The following is a 21,009-nucleotide window of genomic DNA, read 5'->3' as shown; positions in this document are numbered from 1 at the left end:
ACCATGACCCTGCTGGAATGTTAAGATTGATGGACAGCACTTAGCAGGAGGGCAAAGGGGGAGGGGAAAGGACAGATTTCACCTATCCCAACACCTGCGGGATTTTCCTTTTTCCTGAAACAGGAAATGGCGTCACTCTGCAACACTCCCCCCAACCGGTCCAGGAGAAAATAGCTCCTTGGAAAGAGGTGGAAAAAACCTGTTTATTAAACAATAAAACTGAAACAATATTGAACAATAAAACCCCTTGTTGCTCCAAAAGAGATGACAAACTGAGAAAGTCCCCTCCCTCGGTTGCAGTTCAGCTCACACAGGCTCTTATCAGTCCCTCTGGTGCTGGAAATGTTGCGGGCCAGGCCCGGCCTGGTGGGCCACAGGTGCTAGCTGCCGGTGCTCTTCTGGGTGTTCAGTCCAGAGCAGGTTTCAAGAGGTCCAAAGAAAAGGGAAAAAAGAAAAGAAACCACAGTCCAGGGAACTTCCTTGCCTCAGCAAGCTAAAACTAACTAAAAGCAAAGGAGAGCTCTGTCCCACTGTCTGTTCATCCACAGACAACACAGTCCAGGAGCAGGAATGTGGAGGAGTGAGTGCAGTGTCTGAAAACAAACTGCTGCTTCTTCTCTCCCCCCTTCACTCTCTGCAACAAGTCTTAAAGGTGCAAAACTTATTATGCAGCATAAACAGAACAAGATGATTGGGGTTAAAAGCATCATATAATCAGCTTAGGACAACTCCCTCTCTCTTTCTCCCCCTCTTTTCTATTCTTTTCCTCTCCCTAATTCCTTTCATGCGTTTGCTGTGGTCATTCTATAAAGGTGCATTTGTTTGGATTGATACTGCAATCCCCTTTCCAGGTTGTTGCACTCCGAGATCAGTTAACCAACCATCACCACCCCCATTGGTATGAGCGGATCGTGACATTAAATTGGCATCATGGACAGGATTCTGATAGACAGAAGGGTCTGCAAGGCTGTTTGTAGTCTGTAACAGGGGAAGGACGATTTGCTTCAGCCACACCTAGCCCTTCATCGCGAAAGGGTTGAACGAAGCTGGAAAGCAAGGAAAGCTCTTCGAATTTCCCACAAACTGCGCACGCCCAGGTGAAATACGCCCCCATACTCTATTGAGAGTTCTGTCTTTAGAATTTCCCAAAAAAATCTCTTAGCGCAAAAGGGGAAACTGTTTTTGTTTATGTGTGAATTTGGACTGTCTGGGAAGGAAGGGACAACTTGAAGGAGCTAAGCAGGGCCTCCCAGGGAGATTTGGTCTCTTCACCCAGCCAGGGAAGCAAAGGGGAACACAGCAAAGGCTGTGAGATTGTCTAACTTAAGTTTGCACCTCCCTGTCATGGTTTTGGTCCCTTCATAAAATGACTGAAAACTCTAGCACAGAAGTTAAAGCTGAATTTTCTGCTCTGCTTGCTAAATAGAATGCCAAGCCTTCTCCAAGGGGGGAGGTTTGGGTAGAGAACAGCTGGTTTAATTTAGAAAATGTCATAGATAGAATTTGTTCTTTACAACATGAAACAGAAGTTAAACTGGGCAAAAATAAAACCATCCTCTGCTCAGTTTTGGCAGCTTGTCTCACAGCAGCCATAGAAACCCTTTTTAAGCAAAGAAACGAGGAAATAGCAAGAATAGATTCCCTTCAAAACCTAGTTGAAATTTTGCAGAAAGAATTAAAGGAAGATAGAAATGAGATCTATATGTTGCGAGCTGCCCTTAGAGAGGAACTTGCTAAGAATTCACATCATACTGATTCCTCTACAGAGCCAGAGGAAAAGGAAACTCCTGACATGAAACAAATCTATCCCCGTCAGGAACTTGAGGCAGTAAAAAATTGGAGCGAATACTGCTGTCCTCGCTTGAGACCCTTGGTTCAAACAGAATAGAACTATATTAATGATGAGGATTGTTGGAATGTTGGGGGACATAAGACAGATGATGCACTTTGGACCTGGTTAACATAAGAGATTTGATAACAGGATGCCTTGGCATAAACAAACGGAACTTTGAAAATTCGACCTGGATTGCAAGAAGATTAAATCAAACGGGTTTACTGGCAAAAGAAAATCGCATTAAACTCTGCAAGCAAGAGATGTTGTTATATGCGTAAGTTTGTGTATGTGATTTTAACCTAATCATTGTAGTACACATTACTAGTCTCCCTGAAATGGTATATAAGTGCTTGTATCCCACAATAAAATTGGATTCTGATTACCGAGTGGGTCTCCCTGTCTCTCTGCATTGCCGAAAGAGGATCTTGACCCACATATCACAACTAAACAAATACCGTTCAGTGCTACCGAATTAGCTAAGCTGTAAAAAGAATTTGGGCGCCTCCCACAAGAATCAGAGACAGAATATGTCTTCCGAGTGTCCCTCGATGGTGGAGATCAAATTAAATTAACCGGAGGCCAGTGGGTACTGGGGACATGGAGCCTTCTTCATAACAGGAGATAAGGAGGTAAGAGTGATGCGTGGTCCCTGACACAGGGTGCGTCTTTCTGGGCCAGGAGAATGAATCCTTTGGAAAGGGGTGACCCCCTGGCAATCGTTGACACCACCGACCAGCTCTTAGAAAGTGTCCACAAAGCCGCCTGCCTGCAAATGATTCATGAAAAGAAATTAGTTCCTGGTTTTGAATGCCCAATGCAATTACCTGTGAAGCCAGAACTAATGACCAGTTGAACTCGTGGGCTTCCAGAAACACTTAAACATACAGCAATGACTCTACAGAAAACCATAATGGCTTTGAATCCTGTAGAAAGACTAGATAAGATTCCTCAGGAATTCCCCTGACCAAAGTGGACCTAGAGATCCTGGCTTCACTCCCTACTCTTCCCCCTCACAGCCCTCAGCTTCTCAATCTGATTCACCTGCCAGTAGCCATAAAGTTTGGACATGAGCTGAAGTTGCAGTAGATCTAATTAATTATTGTAGACAATATGGAGCTATAAAAACCCCGGCATAGAAATCAGAAAATAACAAAGGTGTTTGGTTTATTGGGGCTCCTCACAGTGAAAATATAGAGAAAGGAAAACAGATCTCTAACTGCCACCGTTGGTGGTTGTTGGGAATTCAAAAGTGGGTCCCCAAAGAGGTGATGGATGGTTTGCCCCTTGAGAAATTGCAGAAAATAATAAATAATTGGCACCAGCGAAAACCGAATCCATTGGCTCAACCCAGTGCACCCCTCCCTTCTCAGGGACAAAAACTAACCCTCCCCCAGCCTCTCCCACAGAGCACAGGCAGTGAACCAAAACCAACAGGGTTTTCGGGAAACAAATCTCTCTGCCGCTTACAGGCGGGCAAAGGGGCGGAGCTTGGGTTTATTTAAGAATGCTTACTAAAAATAAATCAGGATATAAATTAAGCCCAGCTATCACAGGCCTCCACAGGCTACTAGTAACCTTTTTGATTGACATTGGGGCTCAAATCTCTGCACTAACAAAAAAGGATGCCCAGAGGTGTGGAATTGTTCCAACTAAGAGACAATGCTGTGTTCTTAATGCTCTGGGAACTACAGAATCTATGAATGTTGCCTTAGCCAAACTGACGCGCCCTGGAAATGAGCATCAACTAGCCATCAAAATGGTAATTGGGAACATTCCAAATAATTGATTAGGAATGGGTGTCCTTGCTGGGAGGCAGTGGGAAGACTCTGAGGGATTTCTGTGGTCTTTTGGCACACTGCCACTTAACATTAGGCTGCTTCAAACCGCACCCTCCCTACCCTATAATCAAACAACTAATGTAAAACAATACCCTCTACCTTCTGGTGCCAGAGAAGGTATCAAAGCGGTTCTACAGGACTTGAGAAACCAAGGGGTAATAATTCACACACATTCTCCTTTTAATTCACCGGTATGGCCAGTCTGAAAAGCCAGTGGAAAGTGGAGATTAACAGTAGATTTTCGCAGGCTTAATGCCAACACAGACCCTCTTACAGCACTGGTCCCTAACTTAGCTGAATTAATAACATCAATTCAAGAAAAGGCTCACTCAATCATGGCAATGGCAACTATGGATGTCAAAGACATCTTCCTTATGATACCTATACAGCCAGAAGATAGGGACCGTTTTGCCTTCCCATGGGAAAGGACAGCAATACACTTGCACTAGGCTTCCCCAAGGCAACAAACACTCCTCCACTTTGGCCCACCATGCTTTAGTTCAGGAATTAGAAAAAATACCCAAACCTGATCCTGCTGATCCTGTAGCTGATAATCAATACATTTAAGACACTCTGGGGGGGGGGGGGGAGGCGGGGGGGGGGTGGTGGGGAGGGGGGGAAGGATGAAATAGAGGTAGTAGGGAAACATCAGCAGAAAAGAATCTCTCACTTAAAAAGTCTTGATTTGCAGATACCCGCAGAGAAAATTCAGAAACCTTCTCAGGAAGTGAAGATTTTGAGAATTTGGTGGAAAGGAGGCATGACATGTATTCCACCCGATACCCTAACCTCTTTAGATCAGATTCAAAGGCCTGAATTGAGGAAAGATCTCCAGCAAGCTCTAGGACTATTAGCGTTCTGGAGAAAACACATCCCAGATTTCTCAATAATTGCTAGGCCGCTTTTTGACTTGCTGAGGAAAAGGATGAAATGGGATTGGACTCCTTCTCAGGAAGAAGCATTGCAATTACTGATTTTTGAGGCAACAGCTCACCAAGCACTAGGCCCTATCCATCCCACAGATCCCTTTCAGGTGGAATGGGGATTTGCCTCCTCAGGGCTATCAGTACACATTTGGCAGTGGGGTCCCGAGGGTCCAACGGGGCCTCTTGGTTTTTATTCCTGTGGTTTCAAAGATGCTGAGAAAAGATACACTACCTGGGAAAAGGGGTTGTTTGTAGTTAGCTTAGCTCTCCTAGAAGAGGAAAAAATTGCATGACAAGAGCATATTGTATTAAGAAGCCCTTTCAAAGTTATCAAAATCGTCACTAATGGGAGCCCCACCCCCCCCCGCCCCCAACCTGACGGGGTAGCCCAAAGGGCCTCAGTTAGGAAATGGTATGCTCAGATGGAAGGCTATTGTAATACCGTCTCAATAACGGAAGATGCTGCTAAAAATCTAACAATCCAAGGCACTGAGAGCCTGGTTAGCAGCCAAGATAAATCTGCCTCTGTAATCAAAGCTGCCCTTCCTTTCTCCCCCGAACAAGCAGCAAGTTCTTGGTTCACAGATGCCTCTGCAAAACGGGAAGGGAAGGTATGGAGATATAGAACAGCTGTCTTACACAATTCATCTGGTGAAAGAATCATTACCAAAGGGGAAGGCAGCGCTCAGGCTGGGGAACTCATAGCTGTTTGGAGTGTTTTCCGATGTGAGGCACAGAACATTTCTCTTGTCTGCATTTATACCGACTCTTACGCAGTGTACAAAGGTTGTACCGAGTGGCTTCCTTCCTGGCAGCAAAATGATTGGGAAGTTCACAGAATTCCAGTGTGGCAAAAGGAAAAGGGGCAAGAAATTTTAGATGTTGCAAGCCAAGGAAATGTTGCTATTGGTTGGGTAGCTTCTCAGCAAACAGATGGAAATCCAGCAGGAGAGTGGAAGAATAGAGCTGATGAACTAGCAAGGCTCAGCCCCCTGAAAAAGGAACTCATTACTGAGGACTGGGATCAACTATTAGAATGGCTGCATGGAAAAAGACAGCACACAGGTGCGAAAGATTTGTACAAAGAAGCTCATGCTTGTGGTTGGCTGGTTACCAGGGAAATGTGTAAAACATGCGTATCAGCCTGCGAGCAATGTCACAGGTGAGTGGAGAGACATCCTTTAGAAGATGACCCTCTGCATTTAAGAAAGGGTAAAGGCTTATGGGACGCGTGGCAGGTAGACTATATTGGCCCCTTTAAGAAGTCAGGAGGTAAACACTTTGTGCTAGTAGGAGTAGAAATTGTATCTGGGTTGGTTCAAGCTGATGCTTTGAAAAGAGCTACAGGTGATAATGCAGTTAAAGCTTTGCAGGGGTGGTTTGGAACTTTCCCAAAGCCACAGGAAATTCAATCTGATAACAGGTCCCACTTCACTGCTAGAGGTGTACAGCATTGGGCAAAAGGTGAAGGAATTAAGCGGTCTTTCCACACCCCTTTCCACTACCCTCAAGCTAAGGGGATCTTAGAAAGGACCAAGGGTTTTTTGAAAGGACTTCTGAAGCCCCGGGAGGGAAATTGGGACGTTCGGTTATGGGAAGCTGTTAAAAGAGTGAACAGTAGATGGGGGGTGAATGGATGTCCCAAAATCACTGCCTTTTGCCCAACAGCTCCAAGCATCGTTCCCTTACTTTGGCGACCTGATGATTCAAAAAGTCCAGCACATTACCCTGGACAACCTGTTCTGGTGGACCTCCCTCCTGTAGGGGAAGTAGCACTAGTGCTGAAAACCCCTCTGAAGAAATATGCATGGGTAGCCTCTGATGCTCTAGGGAAAGAGCATTGGATAAATACATGCTGGATAATCCTATCATTTTAACTCTTTTCTGCCCTCAGTGGAAGGATTTCTGTTGTTTTTACTTTGACAGAAGAACCCTGAGGAACATGAAAATCATCTGAACCATGATAACACTGGTGATGCTTTTCTGCATCCTACCACAATTCCATGGACAGGATCCTGCTGAGTGGTTGTGGTCTGAAGCTACCCTCCATCCCACTAATGTTCTAGGAGCGTATCCCAAGGGTGGCCACCCGAACCTAGAGCCTATAGTGCTGCATGACCCCCAGGTATATGGTCCAAGTGAGTGGGGATGGGATCAGAAGGACTGGACTAGAGCCCTAACTGGAACAATTGGTGAGTCGGTTGTGGAAGCATGCAGAAAAATGGAAGGATCTCTCTATGAGAAATCCACCTCCATCACAGTTGCCGGAAATTTTATGGAACCAGATGGGAAAAATGATTGGGATATCCCTTCAGCGAGACTGTGTCCTACAAACAAGTGGGAGTGTGCCAAACAAATTCCCCTTACTCTGTGTTGCTGCCAGGAGTATGTTGGTAATTACACTCTAGGTCGCAAAACGAACAATGTTGCAAGTACAAAGGATTGTAAAAATGAACCAATTGATTGCTGGCATAATTTTACGTTAACTAAACCGACATAAGTGACATGCCGCTGGCAAAATAACTTGACCAACCTGTTAGGTTGAAAAGGCTTAGCTCATAAATTTAAGATAGATGCTATAACAAAACCCACGCTGAGTACTGTAGTTACATCCCAGTGGAATAGACGGGACTGAGAGCATGAAGCCCACACTGAGCACCATAGTTACACCCCAATGGGTAGAAGGGACTGAGAGCACAAAGCTGACATTGAGTACAGTAGTTACATCCTAGTGGGCAGAAGGGACTGAGAGTCCCCTTAGTCAATGTGGCCTTGGTCCCAAGCTTTTGTTCACTTGGCAGGAATGGGAAAAACAAAAAGCCTGGCAGCTTCAAGGGGGAGTGGGAGAAGAAATTAGCCGAAGGATTTGTGGAACTGCTTATAGCAAAGCAATCTCAATCAGTGTTTTGACAGATCAGACAAATAAGCGTGAACAGGTTTGTACGCCCCCAAGCGTACAAGACTGTTGGCACAATTTTACATTAACACAAACTGCAGAAGTAGTTTGTCTTTGGTCCAAAACTAGTGAAGGCTTTTCTTTTAAGTTGATAATAAATGGTATGAACCAACCTTCTACTACCACCACTCCAGCCCAACCACCGCTTATGCTTAGCCTGAGAAGTTTTGAAATTGGACCATATATAATCAGGAAAACTGGTCAACAACACATATTGTTCAATCTGGCACGGTCTCTTAAACAAGTCAAATTGCTGATGATGCAAAACAATGTCTCAGAAATTCAGCCGGCCTGTTTGCCTTTTTTGCGGACTTCCTTTGAGGGTTGGACCACCTGGCTGCAAAAACAGAAAGTCCGTTTTTTCTTTAAAAACAGACACTAAGAGACATAACCGGTGTTTTGGGAACAGGTTTTGGAATTCTAAATAGTATTGATTCTGAAGTACACTAATGGATAAATTGGCTGCCACAAAATGGTTAGAGATTTGACCAAATTAAAACAACCACTGCAATCATCCTTATTGGCTTTGGGAACACAGCAGTGCTTGCTATCAAACATATTACCAGCTTGGGAAAAGGTAAATGTAAGTGATCACAAATTGGTATACTGATGCACTCGGTGCTACACAAAACAACCTTTCTTTGGCTCTTAGCTCTATCCAGGCACAATTGTCAATGCAGTCAGTTGCTGCCTCAATGATAAGAGAAGGTGAAGGCAATTTTCCTACTGAAATTCAGAAAAGAATTTGGGACAGTGCCACTGATTTTGAAAGAGAATTCCAGTCCTGGTGGAACTTGGTGAATTTTACTCATCACCCCATTACAAACACAGCCACAGCTCTTGTGTTAACCGTACGCAATGCCTCAGTGCATTTGAGATTTCCTATTATTGCATTAGGGCTAAATCATGATGGAGCTATGTTAATTTGGAATCTTCTATTGTCCGAGAACAAGGCTTCATCTGTGAAAGTAATGCAATTCCAGCTCAGGATGTTTGTTTGGACACAGAACAAAATATCTGTCATTTTGAAATTCATCCTAACGAGACTTTCGAAACAGTCCTTAAATATATAGGCAATGGGTGTGGGTGCTTTAGAACTGCTTGTGATATGGTATTTGTAGAAAATGCAGTAGTGGATAGTAAAAATCATTCAAATTTTTGCGCTTGTAACTTTACAAAATTGAGGGATGTGATTTTTCTTCAGAAGCTCCAGTTACCTCCCATTACCTTTTACAATCCAATTAAAGACTGATTCACAAACTATTACTGTCCTAGGGTGACGTTATGATGCTTGTATCCCCATCCGTGTGTTCTGTTTATGCTGGATATCATGTTCTGTGCCTTCAAGACTGGCTGTGAAGAGCGAATGTTTTGTTTCGGTTTTGCTATCAGCCGCTCCCCCACAGCTGGCGCAACACAGAGACAGGGCAGTACATGGGTGCTGCTTTTGCTTTTTGCTTTGCTTTTTCGCTTTGCTCTTGCTTCGGCTTTGCTCCTGCTTTGCTCTTGCTTTTTTGCTCCTGCTCATTAGTTAGTTTAGCTAAGCAGTCCAAATTTTCCCTGGACTGTTTCTCCTTTCCCTTTTTTGGACCTACTCGGACCTGCTCCGGACTGGGACCTGGGAAACGCCGAGAGTTTGCACCTTGTGGCCAAGGTGCAGCAGCTACCCCAGCACAGGACAGACTGATAACAGAGCGAGCACTCCCAAGAGAGACTTTCTGAAGCTGTCTACTTTTTCAGAGCGGTGAAAGAGTGGTGCCATCTGGTATTGTTCCTTTTGTGTGCTGGGGGGTGCTTTGCCTGTTACAGAAACAGGTTCTTTCCACTTGTTTCCAAGGAATCCTTCCCGACCCGGTTGGGGGGAGGGGCCGTGTGGGTTTGTTTTCTGGAGGGTCCACCTTTTGGAGGTTTTCTCCCAAATTTGCCCTAAACCAGGACATTTACCTACTCCCATTGGGATGAACATTACTTTGGTAAAGCAATCTTTGCTTCATCAGGACTTCATGGAAATATTGGAGAAGATCAAGAAGAATAGACAGAAAGCACTGGTAACTGTTCATCACAATGTGAAAGAAATACACCATGTCATAGAGAGAGTAAGAAAAGATGCTGAACACAGGTGGTAGGATACTCTTTTTGGGTGGTCACCTATTGCCACAAGAGTCCTGAACAGTATGTGTCATCCCATCATTGCCCTTTTGCGTTTCGTTTTGATTGGGGTTTTTTAATCAGCAATCTTACTCATTATGAATTGGAGAATGATGAAAGAGTTAACAAAATTGATGTCTGTAATTAATGCACACAACTTGGCTGATGTCCTTTTCACTGTGGACATCTCCAAGACTATTGACACAAGGCGACTATAAATGAGAGGATGTGTTTTGAAATCGTCTTCAATTTTCTTTGATGATTATAAGAAAATTACTTTTGATTTTTGGTGAATTGTTTTGAAAAAAAATATTTTAAATTAACTGTTGTTGATTTGTTTATTGCTTTATTGCCTTTGATTATTTGTGATTAGTTTCAGATATTTGAAAAAAATGTTTCAAAATAATATGGTTTAAATTACTGTTATTATATTTGTTTCTTGTTTCCTTACCCCCGCCTTTTTCTATCTTTTCTTGTCCTTCCCTTCTCTCTCTCTGTCTGACGTATTGTCTCTGCTTTCCGGGATATGCTACCAATGTGCGACAAGTACATAACAATAGTACAGAACACTGCTGATGAAGACCCTTTGAAGCCTGTTGTGAGTCACCAGGTGCTGTGAAAGACGGTCTGAGGTCCCCCTCATTTGCCTCACGACCGTCCACAGGACCGATATCAGGACCCTGAGGACCCCGATGGGACCTCTGGCCTGCCAGTAATGGATGAACACCAAAAATCCTGAGGCCCCTGAGCAGAATTCTGGCCTGCCAAGTGATTGTTCACAGCTGTGTCTTCAGTGACTGCTTCTAGCAGGGCCTGCCAAAGGGCGACCCGGCCTATATGCTTGCACCTGCTTCACGACAATAGACCAGGAATTTTCCCACCTCTTGGCCAGATGAACTTGCTGGGGCAACTTGGTAGCCCCCCCATGGAAAATCCTTCATCTCCACTACCAGCGTGAGGCACCGAGGTTGAAGCCCCCCTACCAAGGACTGAGACTGAGACACCTGTAATTCTGATGCAGGGGTGCTGGCCTGACTGAAGCAGGATGCCTGCTGAGTGTTGCCTACAGATGTGTTCACCGGACCTAGACTGGTTTCCCCCAGAAAGCAGTCCTGAAACAGTGGGTCCCACTCATTGCTGATACTGACTTATTCTGCTGAGAACATGGACTGTCTGTACCCGTCTTCAATATCTTTTTCCCCCTCAGCAATTTCAATAGACTTCTTCTTCTTCTTGATTGTATCTGTTCCCCCTCAGCCATTTCAAGATTCTGTTTCCCCCCTCAGCAATGGACTATAATAGAACCTTGAGTTAACCAGGACTTTGAGATCTTCCCAACGTGACTAGGCAAACTCTATCGGCTGGACTAAGAGGACTTAGTCTCTCCGTGTTTGGTAGCTATACTCCTCTCTCTTTCTCCCCCTCTTTTTTATTCTTTTCCTCTCCCTGATTCCTTTCAGGCATTTGCTGTGGTCATTCTATAAAGGTGCATTTGTTTGGATTGATACTGCAATCCCCTTTCCAGGTTGTCTGTTGCACTCCGAGATCAGTTAACCAACCAACCAGTTAACCAACCCCTTGGTATCAGCGGATCGTGACAATACCTTCTTTCAAGCTGACATTGGTTCTAGTCCATATAAGCACACTGGTAGGTAAAAGTAGACTCTAAAAGATAACATTCAAAATGTATTTCCCTTGTCTTCCCATTAAAGCAAGTGAAGAAAGCAGACAGGAGATCTTCAGATAACATGCTATGCAAATTGAAAAGATTCTGTCCTTATTTGAAGCAACTGAGAAACTCACACAATGAAATACAGTTCAGACAGATCGAAGGGTCACAGATGATGTCAAATCTGTACTTTCAATGTTTGAATAAAGCAAGATTTCTTGAAGTACAATCCTATAAAATGAAGGTGAGTTTGCAGAAGCAATTGAACTGGGTCTGTTTTATAAACACAATGTTTTCTAAGTAACTGAGGATTCAGGAAGGCAACCTTGGAATTTAAAGGATTTAGAAAGATACAAATACCAAGACTGGCAGTTCATTAGCTTTAACAGTCTCTTCAAATAAGATCTATTTTTAACTTCTTCTTGTAGTAGGTCTGAAGACATTAGGAATGATGCAATAAAACAAAACAAACAACAAACCAAAACAAAACCAAAACAGCTTTCTCAAAAAGCTTGGAGAAACCAGAGAAATTATGATTTTTAGGGGTTAAGTAGTCCTTTAAAAGTTGTCTCTGGGAAAAGAGATAAAAAACCACTCATTGACTGTGGAGTATATTCCAAACCTGTCCTGAAGCATGTAAGGGACAAGAGCCTGTAATAAAACTACTATGCTGGGTTCATCTGTTAAAAGCATTCCAGAATGGTTGAAATTATCAATCACATAATGTGGGATTAAAAAAAAAAAAAAAAAAAGAAAAAAAGAAAAAGAAAAAAGAAGAAAGCATAGAGAAAAAAATATTTTGAACATGTTTTCCCATTCCCAGATGGCATAACAGCTTTATTTCATTTTGTTCCTAAGACTGATTAATAGCTTATGAAGTGTTTTACAATTGAGAGTGAGAGTGTTCACACTAACCGTACAACTTGGATGGATCTCTTTTACTTTGCACAGCAGCAGATACGGTTTAGCACTCCACAGTTCAGTCCTCGAAAGTGAATGGGTGTGGCAGATTTAACCTAACTGGCCAGTCCACCAGAATGCTTAATTATCTTGGAAAATGCTTTGCTCTGTCTCATTATCTGGACATGTCTCTCTAGCTCCGCTTTGAGCTCCTTGATCTTTCATCTACAGGATGAGATCCAATTTAGCTTAGCAAGGACATAGCCTTTCAAAACCACATCTTTTATCTTCTGCATTCATACAAGTACATTTCTACTGCAGGGAACCCTGTGGAAGATCCTAGTTGTTTTGTTTCTCAGATAGTTGTTGCATAAAAGAGCTCTTCTTTTAATTTTTTCCCTGCTAAAGTATAGGCTCTGTACTTAACTGATTGTGATGCTAACTCATTATCATCTATTCTTCAGTCGTACAGAGTAGGCAGCAAAGTTTTCTTCTGAAGACATTCATTTAATGAGAAATGCTGAAGGTCTGACTTCAGTTGCAAAGGTCACTGATTGACCGGTTGCAAAATTGTTAAGTCTAGTAAGAGCAGGAAAAGTGTGCTGTTGCTGTGCCTGTAAATGTCGTGTCAGCTGCTGTTGGGATAAAAAGCATGAGCATAAGAAAAGATATCTGCATGGATAGAAAAGAAATTTGTTGTGATTTCTGCACAAGAGGAAGTATGAAGCACTTATTTCAGTGGCTAAGACAGTATCATCATTGGGCCAGTTCTCTTCAACATCTTTTGAACAACCTGGACACAGCACTTGAAGGAATATTAAGACAGTTTGCCAAAGACACTAAATTGGGAGGAGCTGTGAACTAACTCCCTTGAGGGCACAGAGACCTTGCAGAGAGATCTTGCCAAATAGGAGAGATGGGCAATTCTTGCTGGCCGGGAGTCTATGCACAAATCACAAAAGGGGCGGGACTGCTGGGGACGGCGTCTCAAGCTGTTTTTTTTCCAGCATCAGTCTCATTACATGGTGATGACAATGGGAAGCTGCCAGCAGCTCACGTCCCCAGCAGCAGACAAAGAACTTAATGTTACAACTTACTTGAAAAGTTTTTTGACCAATCACACAAAGCAAAAGCATATTGACAGTACTTCTGTCCAATCACTATAAAGACATGTACCTGGGCTTAGAACGATGCTCGCTTCTTTCGAATAAAAGACCTGCTTGTAAGCCTTAAGATACAATGCACAGAGCTCCATTATTAAGCTTAGAACTACCTAACATCGTGCTAGATATACTTTGCTGTAGCTTAGGGAGTTATTCTAGACAAGCATTAATACACAGACCATTGTTCCATTTGTCCTTACTTTTCTACTTCTCATCTAATTTTTCTGCTGACAAACCTTATGACTACTGCTTAGCTCCAATGACAGTTCTGCTGTCTCTGAGGCCTTCCTTTTGCAGCTTTCCCAAACCCCTCTGTTCTTGAGGATTCCCACAGGCAATCACCAACCAGATGGAGTGGAACAAGGGCAAGTGCTGGATTCAGCACCTGCAACAGGGCAATCCTGGTGGGTGTATAGACTGGGGAGGGAGCAAGAGGCTGGGAGAAGCACTGCAGAAAGGGACCCAGGCTCCTGGCCAATGGCAAGCTGAATGTGCATCAGCAGTGCCCTGGCAGCCAGGAGGGCCAAGCCTGTCCTGGGGTGCATCAGGCACAGTATCACCAGCTGGGCAAGGGAGGGGATTGTCTTGCTCTGCTCTTCTCTGCTCTGGGGCGGAATCACCTTGGTATTAGAAAGTCCTCAAATGAGGTCTACAAAGACAGGACTCAAAGAAATGGCATGCAGCTGAGTCAGGGGAGGTTTAGGTTGGGTATCCGGAAAAAGTTTTTAACCAGAGAATGGCTGGGCACTGGAAGAGTCTTTCCAGGGAGTGGTCACACCATCACACCTGTCTGAGTTTGGGACATTGCTCTCAGGCATATGGTGTGATTCTCAAGGATGGCCCCAGGCAGGGCCAGGAGTTGGACTGATGATGATCCTGATGGGGTCCTTCCAATTCAACAGATTCGACGACTCGATGGTTCTGTCCTGGCCACTCAAGGTATATTGCTTGGTCTCATCAGATTTTGATCTGCTCTTGTTGGTCAGACTTTGTCCCTACTGGCTAATGATATTTATCACAAAAGACAAAGTGCCTTTTCTCAATTTTCTCAAGCAATTGGAACATGCGCCTTAGAATCCTAAAAAAGTCTTTTCTTTGAAACAACACTGTAGTGTTTTTCAGTGCCCAGTAGTCTTTCCAGATCTTAAGGAGAAAGAAGGCAAAATGAGGGGACGTATTACAATGAATGATTGTCAATTTTCCGGTTCTTTAGCAGTATATTTGTACTTCCACTATTCTTTGCTGTAAAATCATGGTTTTCTATAGTATCCAATTTTCTAGCAAGACACATTTCTGCAACTGAGCCCATCAGTCATTGTGAAAATATATTGTCAAAAGTACAAAACATATGAATAGGCAGTGACAAGTGAGGGAAAAAAGAAGTATGAGAAGCAGCTGCATGATACTAAAGTGAGACAAGAAGGAGGAGAAGGTGCTCCAGTTGACACAGCAAAGAATCCCCCACAGTCCCTGGAGGACATCATCATCAAGCAGGTTGTCTCCCAGCAGTCCCTGGAGAACCGTGGAGGAACACAATGGAGCTCGTGGGGAGCTCCATTGCACAGCAGGTGAATGTGCTTTGAAGGAAGCTGCAGCTTGTGGAGGGAGGGAGGGCCAGAAAAGCATCCTTGACCTCTTGGAAGAGTGGAAGAGTACGTGCAAATCTTAAACAGCTGCTAACTCTAATCTATTCTCTTTCCACTTCTTGTCTTAGGTAAGTAAGAAGACAACCCAAGAATTAGAAGCCTAAATTCTTTTGCTTGAGGCTCCCATTCTTTCTGCCATTCTCTTAAAATTTAGTTTGAAGTAAAACTCATGATAAAGTTCTTAAGGCTTGATGTTCAGGCTTTTCAGAAAATAGGGAGTGCAAATAACTCTTGTCACTGTCATTTTTTTCATAGAAGGAAAAAAGGGAAATTACTGGTTTTCAAGGACTTACAGAAATCCATTGGTAACGGTGGTGAGACTGAAGAGTTTAATTAATCTGAAAAGAGAATGTCGTGGAGCTACCTCAGCGCTGTACAAGTTTTTTTACCAGGAAGTCTAGACTTTTAAACAGACTAAGGACACAATAGTTATCTCTGGGAATATTTTAGTATGTATAGTACATTCATCTTTAAATAGTTCTATCTGTTTGACAGTTATGACTTAGGCTTTAAATTTGATGTGAAAAGAAATATTTGTGATTCAGATCATTTCCATTTCTGAAGCATTTCAGTTGTTGACTGTTTTTGCTGTCTCCTGAGGGCGGGAAAATAGTCTTTGTACCAATACTGAAACAAACTAGATGGAAAAATTTGTTTTCCTCATTCTTTTCTGTCTATTTGAACAGGCACAGCAGCAAGACCACTGCTATGCGTCTGAGTGGCCCTTCCACTCCTGGAGGACAAACTTGTAGTGGCTAGTATGTTATTTGCACACATTTCTGATGCCGGCTGTTAACTGTTGTGCAGAAAGATCTGTCAACCTTTTTCACAGGAGGACACTTCTGAATTGCTTCACTTGTCTCTGAAGCAGAGAACTAAGCTGGCACTCCATTTCTGAGATCTTGCTGCGTTAGCCCCCAAACCCATTTCTTTCAAATGCCTTTTACTTTCAACCAAAGCACTTCATTACTTCATGATGTAATCTCTTGTTCTTAATGTTCGGGGGATTGTTTTAGACTGATAAGACCATATTGCAGTAAGCAGGTAGAACATCTATCTTAAGCAGTATCCATCACTTGGCTTTGGTTCATGTATCATAACATCTGCAAGGAATCTCATTTACAATCAATGGATGGGCTGGGGTAACGGGCCACAGGTTTAGGAATCTTTCTCCAATTAATTTTGCGTTAAAATTTAGCTCTTATCATTTCAATTGTGTCTTTATTAAAACAATCATCTATTTATTACCTGTACCACAATGAACTGTGTACCTGTACCACAGTCAACAGGGGTTGAGCATCCTACAACAATTCCAAGAAGAAGAATGGTCTGAGCCCCCAGTGCAGCACATGAAGTCTGTCATCAAGTCAGAGTCCCGCAGGCGTTTTCTCAGCCTGGAGAAGAGCAGACTCTGGGCAAATTGTTAGAGCAGCTCTCCAGTAGCTGAAGACAGCCTACCAGAAGGAGGCAGGTGAGCTACACAAGGGCACGGAGCAATAGGAAAAGTGTGGATGGCTTTAAAACCTGAAGAGTATAGGTTTCCTTTGGCTATTGGGAAGAAATTCCTTGCCAAGATGGTTGGGAGACACTAGAACATGTTGTGGGTGACCAATTCCTGGAAGTGATCAAGGCCAGCTTGAATGGGTCTTTGAGCTTAAGGCGGTCTAGTGGAAGGTGTCCCTGACAATGACATGGTGGGGAGGACGTAGGTGAATTTAAGGTCCCTTCCAAAGCCAACCATTCCATTATTCTATGGTAATCATTCTGTACAGTAGCAGTAAGAAGTTGAAGCTAGAAATAACATATTCATGCTGAGAAACTGCTATCCAATGAGTTGAACTGTTTGGGTCTCACATTTATGTGCCATTTAGCAATACTATATCTAATATCTAGTCCTCGCTCTTTATCATACACGCAAGTATTTTATCATCTTTAACGTTTCTGACATTTGGGAATTTTCTTTCCTTCTCTTTCTTTCTTTCTTTCTGTCTTTCTCTCTCTCTTTCTCTCTTTCTCTGGCTCTTTCTCTCTTTCTCTGGCTCTCTTCCTGTCTCTCTCTCTCTTTCTTTCTTTCTCTGGCTCTCTTCCTGTCTCTCTCTCTCTCTTTCTTTCTTTCTCTGGCTCTCTTCCTGTCTCTCTCTTTCTTTCTTTCTTTCTTTCTGTCTGTCTTTCTCTATTTCTTTCTCTCTCTCGTTCTTTCTTTCTCTGGCTCTCTTCCTGTCTCTCTCTTTCTTTCTTTCTTTCTTTCTGTCTGTCTTTATTTCTTTCTCTCTCTCGTTCTTTCTTTCTCTGGCTCTCTTCCTGTCTCTTTCTTTCTTTCTTTCTTTCTGTCTGTCTTTCTCTATTTCTTTCTCTCTCTCGTTCTTTCTCTCTCTGGCTCTCTTCCTGTCTCTCTCTTTCTTTCTTTCTGTCTGTCTTTCTCTATTTCTTTCTCTCTCTCTTTCTTTCTTTCTCTCGCTCTCTTCCTGTCTCTCTCTTTCTTTCTTTTCTGTCTGTCTTTCTCTATTTCTTTCTCTCTCTCTTTCTTTCTTTCTCTCGCTCTCTTCCTGTCTCTCTTTCTTTCTTTCTCTTTCTCTATTTCTTTCTCTCTGTCTTTCTGTCTCTCTTTCTTTCTCTCTTTCTCTCATTCTGTCTCTCTTTCTCTCTCACTCTTTCGTTCTTTCTCTCTTTTTTATCTCTCTATTTCTAATCTTGGCTTTCCATTCTAGCTTTAGAATAAAAAAGCAGCAGTAGAAACATTCAGGCTACCGGGGAGTGCAAAAAACCCCAAAACGGTAATGATTTTAGGAAAACTATTTCCTCCATGGGAGCCTGAAATTTTCTACAGCTGCAGGTGACATAGAGCTTTTATTTCTTCTTCTAGATAGTTTATACTTAATACTCTATTTATACAGCGCCCCCTGCCGTCTGCATCGGCGCACTGCAGGCAGAGTGCCGCCTAATGACGTCACCTCGTCAACACGGCGCCCCGCCCCGGCCACGCCCCCAGCGCCCCTTGGAAAGACCCCAAGGCGTAGGCGTTTTGCCAGCTGCCTGATCAAAATGCCGACACCCACCTCGAGCCCTAGAAACGATTTCCCGCGACGCCGAACCCTGCAGGCGAACCGGAATGCCATCATCGCAATTGAAACGCCACAGAAAATCTCGTCGGGGCCGCGGCGGAGTCGGTGTTCCGTGCAGGCAGTCCGGATAGACACACCGGGGTCCTCCGGCTTCCCGCCCTTTGGCCGCCATTTTGAGAAGGTCAAACAAACTCCCACGACATTGGTGACGCGCCACTCTCAACATGGCGGCCGAGGGAGGACACCCCCCCCCCCCCCTCGGCCGAGAGAGGCGGTTACTCAGATGCCGGTCAGAAAACCGCCGAAATACGCCCGCCCGCGGCGCCGCTGACCGCACAGCCCGACTCGGGTACACCTAAAACGCCACAAAAATTCCGCCGGCGCCGCGGCGGCGTCGGTGTTCCGTGCAGGCAGTCCGGATAGACACACCGGGGTCCTCCGGTTTCCCGCCCTTTTGGCCGCCATTTTCAGAAGGTCAAACCAACTCCGCCACGCGCCACGCCCAAGAGGGCTGCCTGGCGGCGGCGGGCTGCAGTACCGCGCTCTGCCCACAAGGCGGCAGCACTGCCGCCCACCCCAGCCGGGGGCGCCGCACGCCTTGGGGCTGCGGGCAGCCAAGGCGGCAAAAAAGAACAGGGGCGATTCCCCCCCCGCAAAAAACTCCTCTAAAAATAAATGCCAAAAACCTGCCTCTTACCAAACAAGAACCAAATAAGCCCCCTTTCTTTCAAGCCTTCTTGAAATAGATTTTATAGTTCTAGTTTTCCTAGTTCTATTCACACGCATATTTATACCGGACATTGATGTGTTATGTCGTTTATACAATCTATTATGCCTATTCCTATTATCTGTATTTATTCATATTTTGTGGTTTTATCAATATCGTTATATATTGACTGCATATTTCTATACTTTGATTTAGATTTCTATCATACTTTTATTATTCAAAAAAAAAAATCCCATCTCTAACCAAACAAATACCAAAAAACCCTTCTTTTAAACTATATTGAAATAGTTTTATATTTATAGCTTGCATAATTATATTCACTTTTATAGTCACAGTTTATACTGATGCATTCTCTTCATAATTACATATCACATATATATTATTCACATCATAGAGATAAATTATTATTTTTATTATGTACCAAATCTACTGCTACAACTTCTTTTTTCTAATATTTTCAATTTTTATATCCATCTTGATGTATTCATGAGATATTTTTACAAGTAGATTTCTACCTTTCTATCATTTGTATTTGTAGTTTTTATCATAAAACCCCTGCTTTTGCCAAGTAAAAAACAAAACCATCCTTTCTTTTAAACTACTTTTAATAATATTGTTGTATTTACATTTACCATATCTATAATGTTTTAGATATTATATCATAGTGATGTACTAGATTTAGAGCTATTTCCTATAATATATCATAATAAGATATATACAGTATCACTTGTATTACGTGTTGTATGGATTTATGTCACTTTAGATTTACAATCCTTTAATAAATTTATATATCTATATCTGCATAGATTCGCAACACATTTCTATATTTAAAATTTCCTTTGAGCTGTGTTTATATTTATCATCTCTATTGATATATCTATAAACATACACAATGCTCTATTAAAAAATACAATATCTTATTGGAATATATCATGACTTATGTTACCTGTTAAATTTTAAATATAGATCGAATAGATCAAAATAAAAGTTTATTCCCATTTCTGCACATCTACTTGTTTTGTTTAAAGATAGCTATCCTTAGAATTTTACATTTAAAATCCAATTCCTAAATACAAGGACAAAACAAACAGCATCGAATTCCCACCAATGTCTTCCAAAACCATCAAGATACCTCCACCAGCCAAACAACTGCCAGCGAAAAAAACACACAACACTCTTTTCACTGACAGTTCTCATCACATCAGAAAAATGGAACCAAACGAAAAGAAAACCCTGGAGAAACACACGCAGCAAATCACAAAAGCCTCTAAAAAAAACCAAACCAACTCGCTCAACTCCAATCAGTGCCACTGACCCTGAACGTTATTTTAAAAACTAACCAAAATTCTACATCTACACTAACTCAAAGAATAAGCAATACTCTGTCAAAAGAACTTTAGAAAGCGAACTAATGAACGAAATAGAAAAAAAAACCAAAAAATCTCAACCACTAAAAAATAAGAAAATAACTACCCAAATTAAAAAAAAAAAAAAACAAAAAAACCAAAAAACTACTTAAAAAGACCCACCATATAAATACCCACGTTCCCAAAAATAAAACTGATCAACAACCACCAAATACGTCGAAGGACAACAAAAAACGAAAAGAAAAAAAAGAAAGAAAAAAACCAAAAGAAAATACATTTGTAAAACAAAAGTCCCCCAAACCAAATCAACTTTAATTTACAACACAAAAATTATTCCCAACTGAAGAATAAACGCATAGAGCCTCATTCGATCAAAATAAAAATACCACCCAGAAATAAACACAAAGCCTAAAGAGAAACGTAACCATTAACAATATCTCCCAAATGATCCCGTAACAATACAACATACACTACAATCAAACAAACCAAATCAATAAAAGCCCTGGAAGACGATAAACACAAACGCAATTAGAGAGATTTTAAAAACCCCGCTGCTATTAACGACACGACGCCACCTCGACCCCACCGAAACAAACGCTACACGCCCACGCTAATAAAAGCCACCGCGACAGAATTAAAATCCGAGCCGCTGCTTCGCGCAACGACCCGTAGAAACCATCGCACGCCTTTAAAAACATAATAGCCCGGCAAAAAAAAATATCCGACTACAGAACTCGATTCAAACCAAACCTTTATCGTCACCACCTGAACCG

The 21,009-nt window shown here is 42.6% G+C and overlaps 1 pseudogene; it reads left to right on the top strand.

Annotated features, from left to right (window-relative positions):
- The first annotated feature begins 1,792 nt into the window (after positions 1-1,792).
- LOC136569607 (uncharacterized) lies at positions 1,793-2,970 on the top strand (annotated as a pseudogene).
- Positions 2,971-21,009: the final 18,039 nt, after the last annotated feature.

Source organism: Molothrus aeneus, unplaced genomic scaffold (assembly GCF_037042795.1).
Source record: "Molothrus aeneus isolate 106 unplaced genomic scaffold, BPBGC_Maene_1.0 scaffold_148, whole genome shotgun sequence".
Lineage (NCBI taxonomy): Eukaryota > Metazoa > Chordata > Aves > Passeriformes > Icteridae > Molothrus > Molothrus aeneus.
Note: the sequence above shows the minus strand (reverse complement) of the source record. Positions and strands in the feature narration are given on the sequence as shown.